The sequence below is a fragment of the Mus caroli genome, chromosome 11 (assembly GCF_900094665.2).
Source record: "Mus caroli chromosome 11, CAROLI_EIJ_v1.1, whole genome shotgun sequence".
Lineage (NCBI taxonomy): Eukaryota > Metazoa > Chordata > Mammalia > Rodentia > Muridae > Mus > Mus caroli.
In genome coordinates, this window is record NC_034580.1 from 10,004,037 (window position 1) to 10,012,963 (window position 8,927).

Consider the following 8,927-nt stretch of genomic DNA (forward strand, 5'->3'; position numbering starts at 1 on the left):
CTATTAAAAACAATGAATTTATGAAATTCTTAGGCAAATGGATGGACCTGGAGGGTATCATCCTGAGTGAGGTAACCCAATCACAAAATAACTCACATAATATGTACTCACTGATAAATGGATATTAGCCCAGAAACTTAGAATACCCAAGATACAATTTGCAAAACACATGAAACTCAAGAAGAACGAAGACCAAAGCGTGGACACTTCACCCCTTCTTAGAATTGGGAACAAAACTCCCATGGAAGGAGTTACAGAGACAAGTTTGGAGCTGAGACAAAAGGATGGACCATCTAGAGACTGCTGCACCTAGGGATCCATCCCATAATCAGCCTCCAAACACAGACAACACTGCAGACTCCAGCAAGATTTTGCTGAAAGGACCCTGATATAGCTGTCTCTTGTGAGGCTATGCAGGTGCCTGGCAAACACAGAAGTGGATGCTTACAGTCAGCTATTGGATGGAACACAGGCCCCCCAATGGAGGAGCTAGAGAAAGTACCCAAGGAGCTAAAAAGGTCTGCAACCCTATAGGTGGAACAACAATATGAACTAACCAGTAAGCAGCTCTGGCTCGTGTCTCTAGCTGCATATGTAGCAGAAGATGGCCTAGTTGGCCATCATTGGGAAGAGAGGCCCCTTGGTCTTGCCAACTCTATATGCCTCAGTACAGGGGAACACCAGGGCCAAGAAGTAGGAGTGGATGGGTAGGGGAGCAGGGCAGGGTGAGGGTATAGGGAACTTTTGGAATAGCATTTGAAATGTATATAAAGAAAATAATAAATAAAAAAATTAAAAAAAAAAAAACTGACCCCAGTCTTGCCCCGACCAGCTAAGCTCGAGTGGCAAGCCTTGACATCCACATGACATATGCTCCAGACTCTGTGGTAGATGAACCAAGGAAGGCTTGGTGACTTCAAATGTGTGACACGTTTTGTCTTATTGATAGTGTCTTTTGCCTTACAGAAGCTTTGCAATTTTATGAGGTCCCATTTGTCAATTCTTGATTTTACAGCACAAGCCATTGCTGTTCTATTTACAAATTTTTCTCTGTTCCTATATCTTCAAGGCTTGTCCCTCAACAGAGAAATGGATACAGAAAATGTGGAACACCTCCTTCCTCATCAAAAAAAAAAAAAAAAAAAAAAAAAAAAAAAAAAAAAAAAAAAAAAAAAAAACTGCTCATTAGGAGAAAGACTATCCCATTGTCCAAGCACAGAGGCACTTGATGAGCAGAGATAGTCTATGTTTTTTCAACTTTATTCTAGAAAGGCAGGAAGAAAGAGAGAAGGTAAAAGAGAAAGAGAGACCAGCCATGGCCAAGAGGAGAGAAAGGGGAAAAGGAGAGAGAGAGAGAAAGAAGAATGGCTAGACAGTAATTGGGAGAGAGTGAGCAGAGAGAGGAGAGTACTCCTTCAGTCCCATGCAGGTGAATTATCACCACAGGGTCCCAGGGTTCCACCTCAGCTCAACTGGAGACCAGACTGTCTTTGCATAGAACAATGCCCCACATAATGCTAAGAATTTATCATTTTAAAGAAAACAGGTCTATACAGTTTCTTGATCAATGTTTTAGAAGCAACAACCAGGTAAACAATTTTATTTGATTATTCAATTGAACTTTATCTAAAACAGAAAAACTATTCCTTCCTAAGTGGAAAACTCAGCCATTATTTGCATATACACACAGAGGTTATATGTTGCTTAGGATTTCTTAGGTTTTAAAGGTATCCAGTGAAAGAGTGTAAATATGAGGATAAACATCCGTCTTTTATTGACTCAATACTTGAACAGTTGGGAACAGCATTTTCTGGAGTCAAGTTGCATTTCTCTTTTTCTTTTTCTTTTTCTTTTTCTTTTTGTTTTTGTTTTTCTTTTTCTTTTTCTCTTCCTGTGACTTCTAGTAACTTCTTCTTCTTCTTCTTCTTCTTCTTCTTCTTCTTCTTCTTCTTCTTCTTCTTCTTCTTCTTCTTTATTTCTTTATTTACATTTCAAATGTCATCCACTTTCCCAGTTTCCCTCCCTCCCAGAAACACCCCATCACATCCTCCATTTCCCTGCTTCTATGAGGGTGTTCCTCCACCCACCCACCCACCCACTCCCAACTCCCACCTCCCACCCTCGATTCCCCTACACTGGGACATCTATTGAGTCTTCACAGGACTAAGGACCTCTCCTTCCATTGAAGCATGACAAGGTCATCCTCTGCTACATATGCAGCTGGAGCCATGTGTAGTCCTTTGTTGATGACGTAGTCCCTGGGAGTTCTGGGGAAGGGGGTCTGGTTGGTTAATATTGTTGTTTTTCCAATATGGGAAAAACCCTTCAACTATTTCAGTCCTTTCTCTTTATTTTCTAGACTGGTCTACATTTATAGCCTTCTTAAAAAATAGCATCAAATTTCCTGAGACTTTTTATTACTCTGAAAACTGAAAGGTTATCTCTATATCTTAACCATGGCAATGTTAGAAGGGTAGCTCATTTGTGATCTCACTACCTCTTGTTCTTCAATGATTAAAAAGAAGGTGATCTGTGCCCATGCCCTGTTGTCAGTGACTTGTCTCATCAACTACAAAATAACATTTTTTTTAGTGTACTTCATCTTACAGAGAGTAAAAAGGCTTGAGTCCCTTAGTTGGACTACATAAAACTAGTTTCTCCTTAAAAGAAGCCTCTTGTCTCAGATGGCTCTTTGGGCCTGAGAACAGGCTCATGTAGAAGAAGGCATTTCAGTGAGATCTCCCATTGGACCTCAGCGGCAATCTATCTGGACAGGTACAATGCAGCTGAATGGATTTTGATGCACATTATTGTTTTGTTGTATGCTAGGAGCTCTCTGTTACTCTCCTTCTCATTGCTGCCTCTTGCTGCCTTCTGCTCCTGTTGATATCTCAGTCATCCTTGTGTGCACTGTCATAGATGAAGCCTCAAGATCCTTTGCTGCAGAGCTCTCTTCTTTCTACCTCCATGACTGGCTAATGAGCAGAGACTAAAAGCGCCCCATGCTAGGTACAGCTAATTTCCTTATTAAGCAGGCCCTCTGCTTGACCTGAATCCCAGTTGTCCTGGCTGACTTAACCCTAGAGGGGAGACACTGAGGAGGCTCTTGTGTAGATTCAAATTTCACAACCATCTCAACAGCCAGCTAGCAGCCAGATGTTATACCTGGCAGTTGACTGTCACTATAGGTCCTGCTATCCATGTCCTCTTTAATGGTCAATATCTCAAAGTAGATTCTGATGGCAAAAAACAAACAAACTAACAAACAAGCAAAAGCTAGATTCTTGTAGTTCCTGGTATTCAAGGGAACTCCCCAAATTCTCTTGTACATTGTGGATCTATCTCTGAGTTTCCAAAACTGTGAGAGACTGCCAACGTGACCTGTGCCAGAAACACAAGTTTCCCAGCATTTTAAAATCACATGTAATGACAACATTGGTAGAAAAAAAAAAGACAACAATATCTTTCAATTGTCTCCTGACAATCATTCCAGATGAATGGTATTTCTTGAAGTACACCCAGAAGGAGCACTCTTGTCCCAATGACTGATGGAAAGAATGAAGCATTCTCAGATGCACTTTGCTGCCTGTCTGTGAGGTACTTGTGGCAAACTGCCTAACATAATATTGATCGAGAGTAGTTCAACATTGGATTATTGTTAAGTTGAGGATTATACTCAAGAGATGCCTAAAATACCTATGAAGTCCATTCCATTATAAAAGAATACATGAATCATGTAAACATACTCTAACACTGTAATCATACAGTAAATGACAGAGAGAACAGAAGATACATAGTGAATAATTGGATATGCATGAATCTGATAAAAATAATTAGGGGGGTCAGAATTTAGATCCAAATGTTTTTCGAATTCTAAGGAAGGTAAGGGAAGCTTGTTTGTTTGTTTGTTTGTTTGTTTTTGGTTTGGTGTTTTGTTTTTCGAGACAGGGTTTCTCTGGGTAGCCCTGGCTGTCCTGGAACTCACTCTGTAGACAGGCTGGCCTTGAACTCAGAAATCCACCTGTCTCTGCCTCCCAAGTGCTGAGATTAAAGGTGTCTGCCACCACGCCCGACAGGGAAGCATTTCTGACAAATGAAATATAAGATCCTGACATGAGTGAATACATAGAAGTACATATTGCTATAGTAGGATTTAAAAGTCCTTGGATGAGCTAGCCTCAGAGGTTTGACAGCCACAATAAGGGCTGGGCTGCTACCTTGAATATGGTAGGAAGGCATTGAGGAGTGTGGCCTGCAAACTATTCTTAAAATCTACTCTATCAGGGGTTCCTTTACTGTAACACTCAAAATAGATCATAGAATTGCTCCAGGAGAATTGAGAGAATGTTTCAGAGGCTGATCACAATAATCTGGGGTACGGGAATTATGAACAGCTTATGCCAGGATGGTCAGAGGAGTGGTGGGAATGTGTGATCAGTCCCTGGTTATACTTTGCAGGTATAACAGAAGAATTTTGTTAATAGAATAGATATAGTATATGAGAATCAGAAGCTCTCATATACTATCCAAAAGGGTCTCTGTCCAAAGGGGTGGGGGTTGTGTCTCAGGAAATAATCCAAAGTCATAGAAACTGAGACAAGAAGAAAATTCAGGGTAGTAAAGACTGGTACATCAGTGTGACCATGGAGAGTAGCCCTTGTTCTTGTCCCCAAACTTTGAATATACCAACAACCAACATAGCAGCCAAAGTTCATGGTACAGAAGGTTCTTTGCTTCTTGACAGACAGGAAGTGGCTAGGACTCATAGTGAGCTAGGCCAAGATAACAATAAAGCTCTGAGTATATATTCCCAATGAACTGCTCCTCTATTCAGGGCACACTTCACATCTTTCATCAATTTTCATAAAATCCACCACAAAATAAGTCATCAAGACACAAATCTATCTATTGTATCGGTGCCCTAGTAATAATTGTCCTAGGAGGCACTGACATATCATACCGAGGGGTAGGGTTCACTGGTTTTCTAGGCACCCATAACAGGATCAGACTACAAATGAAGTTTCATAATCACAGCTAGGGCTGGGAGATCAGCTAAGACTCAGTTAAAGCATACTGATTTCAAGACAACTGTCCCCTAAAGAAAAATGCCATGAAGCCATTTTACAAGAAAGATCAATCAGTATTTCAGGTGGGCCTACAGTGTCACTAGTATCTACACAGAAGCATATAAAGTAAAATGCAAAGTCAGGAATTGGCTTGTAGGTCATTCCAACCTTTACAGGTTGGAAAATGTGCAGATACTAAAGAGAAATTTAAAAGCAGCTTCCAGGAAGCTGAGAAGGAGCCTTATAGAGTGCAGTGTCTTAAAGGATAAGGAGAAGAAGCAGTGTCAGAAGTGGGAGATGAGCTGCAATAACATTCTGGGTAGTAAGTGATGACAGAGAACAATCACTGAGCACTGAGATTAGTAGTGAGGGTGCCTCTGAGGATCCTGCCATAAGCACATTTTAGTTTACAGAACATTTCCTTATCTAATTGATAATACTAAAAGCCAACCAACCAAGCAGACAAATAGAATTGAGGAAAATAAACAGCAAAGAATGCTGCAAGTTATAAATGTTATAGATTTTATGAAGTCTGAACAGTTATTACAATTCATATTGCACAACAAAGCCATTCCTTAGCAGAAATCAGTAGGAATGCATGACTCCACATTCACTGCCCACATTTGCCTGAAGTGGAAACTTCTGGATTCTTTGGAAAGTCAGTTATACCAAAGGATATTTTGCTGGGTCACACAGGTAAAAGAATGTTTTGCTATACCAGACACACAAAAGGCTGTTTTGCTTAGCAGAAAATTAAAAGGACATGTGATGTATAGAAGGAATATAAATATGACCCCACAGACAGTGGGAACTCAAGCATTGGTTCTTTTTTCTCTGCTTCACTATCCAACAAAGGCATACATGCATTGGTTCACCTGACTTTGGATTGTTGAGCTTTGCTTGTGGTGAGTTCATAGAGAGAAACTCTCCAAAATAACTTCTCCCGAACTTCCTGGAACTTCTTACTGCTTCTGAGGTGGACTTGGGCTGGTTAGTGAGCCTTATTGTTTCTTATGGATTGAACTGCCCTTGGTGGTTCATGTGTGGTGACTTCCATCTGGACTGCAGATGTTGGTTCATGTGTAGTGTCTACTGAGAGGACTGGCATAAGTTGATGATTTGTAATTGGTTTTGGTTACTAGACTGAATTGCCAATATCCTAATAATGAAGATTGGTCTCATCCCCAAAGATTATTTTTTTTATTTGCCAGCATTTATTAAAAGTATACTGACACCTTTTTGGAAGGAGTATTAACTTACAAAAGAATGAGTTTCAACATGGCATCTTCATACACACATATCATTTTACATTATTCTTATTTGTACTCCTCACTGCCTTCCCCATATTCCATTCTCTAGCTGGTTTTCTTTATTCTTCTACTAGACCCACTTCTGTTTTCTTATTCCATATGCTTTTTTACCCTCTCTATTTCCTATCCCCTTAAGCTATTTCCTTTTTTTATTAGTTATTTTCTTTATTTACATTCCAAATGCCATCGTCTTTCCTAGTTTCCCCTCCAAAAATCTTGTATTCCCCTACCCCTACCACTGCTCCCCAACCCACCCACTCCCACTTCCTGGCCCTGATATTTCCCCTATACTGGGGCATAGAACCTTCACAGGTCCAAGGGCCTCTCCTCCCACTGATGACCAACTTCTAACAATTCTTTCCACTTCCTTCATGTCCTAATAACTTTTATTTTCCACTATATCTGGTAAATGGTAGGATAGAGGGGAAATTGAATGCTTAATAAAGTCAGTTGAGAAAATGTATGCCTATACACACCCATATAGGCACCTTCTCCTATTGTGTTTTCTTTCAGTATCCTATATTTCATTAAAACCAGTCTTGATCACCAGGTTACAAAGTTCCCATAGCTCTCAATAAGCATTCATTCTTCAGTGTCCCTGTAATATCAGATTATGTGTATCTACTGAGACAGTTCTAGAAGAATCTGGTTTGTATTGGCTACTTTTATCACTTTTAGAGGTGCCCTGTGAAGGCAAATCCTTTTCCTTTCATCATGACAGAGGCTTGAATTGTAGTACTTCTCCTTTTTCTATGAAACATGAGAGAGGTATACTTGCAATGTCCTGCCCAGAGCTATATTTTTCTATCATTTGCCCACTCTGTGAATGAAAATGAAACAAAATTCTTTTTGTAATTTCCTCTAAGTCTATCATCAAGGAGATTCTCTACTCCTTGATCTGTAGACATACTTTCTAGTGGCTCTTAATATGTGATTTTCACACTTCAAATGATTCAGCAAACTCAATTTATATAGAGTCCACAGTTCTTGCTAGTTCTTTAGATATTAAATGCCCTACATATTAAAAGATTTCATTCTAGCTTATATGATGCTGTTGTGAAATGTTGGGACCATTTAAAAGATTTACATTATGACATTCAATGGAACTTCAGCCATTGAGGTTTTAAAATGAAGGGAGTATTGAAATCCTGATCCCTACTGTCTTTTTGTGTTCTTGTTTCCTAGATTCCATGACATGAATACTCTACTCCAGCACATATTACTACTATCATACATTCATGCTGCATATACTTTACACAATATGGATAACAGATCATGGAATCAAATCTTTGAAACTGTGAGGCAAAAATAAAACCTTTCTCTTCATAATGTGTTGATCCTAATTATTTGATTGAAACAGAAAGCTAATACAAAAGTGTTATAGTTTTTTATTATGGAGTAACAAATTGATATCAACCATATTTATTACGTACCATCTAATTGTTGAGGTTTAAGAACTGGGGTTGGATTTATAGTTTTGTGGATCTTCCTTATAAGCTGCTGATAACTTTAGAATTTGAATAAAGATGGAATCTTTTATAGTATCAGTTTTTCTTTCTTTCCCCTTCACTGGATATTTTCTTTATTTACATTTCAAATATTATCCCCTTTCCAGGTCTCCCATCCAGAAACCCCTATCCCATCCCCCCTGCCTCTATAAAAGGGTTCTTCCACCCACCCACTCGTGCCCTCCAGCCCTGGTATTCCCCTACAGTGGGGCATTGAAACCCCTCAGGCCCAAGGGCCACTCCTCCCACTGATGTACAATAAAGCCATCCTCTGCCACATATGTGGCCAGAGACATGGGTCCCTCTATGTGTACTATTTGGTTGGTGGTCCAGACATTGGGAGCTCTGGGAGGTCTGGCTAGTTGACACTGTTGTTCCCCGCATGGAATTGCAAACATCCTCAGCTCCTTCGGTCCCTTCTCCAACTCCTCCATACTGGACCGTGCGCTTAGTCCAATGGTTGGCTTCCAGCATGCAACTCTGTATTTGTCACACTCTGGCAGAGCCTCTCAGGAGGCCATATCAGGCTCCCATCAGCAATCAGTTCCCAATGACATCCACAATAGCTTCTGTGTTTGGCGACTGTATAAGGGATGAATCCGCAGGTGAGGCAGTCTCTGGGTAGCCTATCAGTCTCTGCTCCACAGTTTGTCTCCATATTTCCTCCTGTGGGTATTTTGTTCTCCCTTCTAAGAAACACTGAAGCATCCACACTTTGCTCTTCTTCTTGAGCTTAATACTTTCTGTGAATTTTATCTTGGATATCCAAACTTCTGGGCTAATATCCATTTAGCAGAGAATGCATATGGTGACTGTTACCGCCCTTAATATTTTCAAGTTCCAAAAATTTGCCAAAGAATTTCATGAAGCCATTGTTTTTAATAGTAGAGCATTGTTTCATTGTGCAAATGTACCACATTTTCTGTATCCATTTCTCTGTATAGGGACATCTAGGTTATTTCCAGCTATTGGAAATTATGAATATGGCTGCTATGAACATAGTAGAGCATGTGTCCTTATTAAATATTGGAGCATCTTCTGGG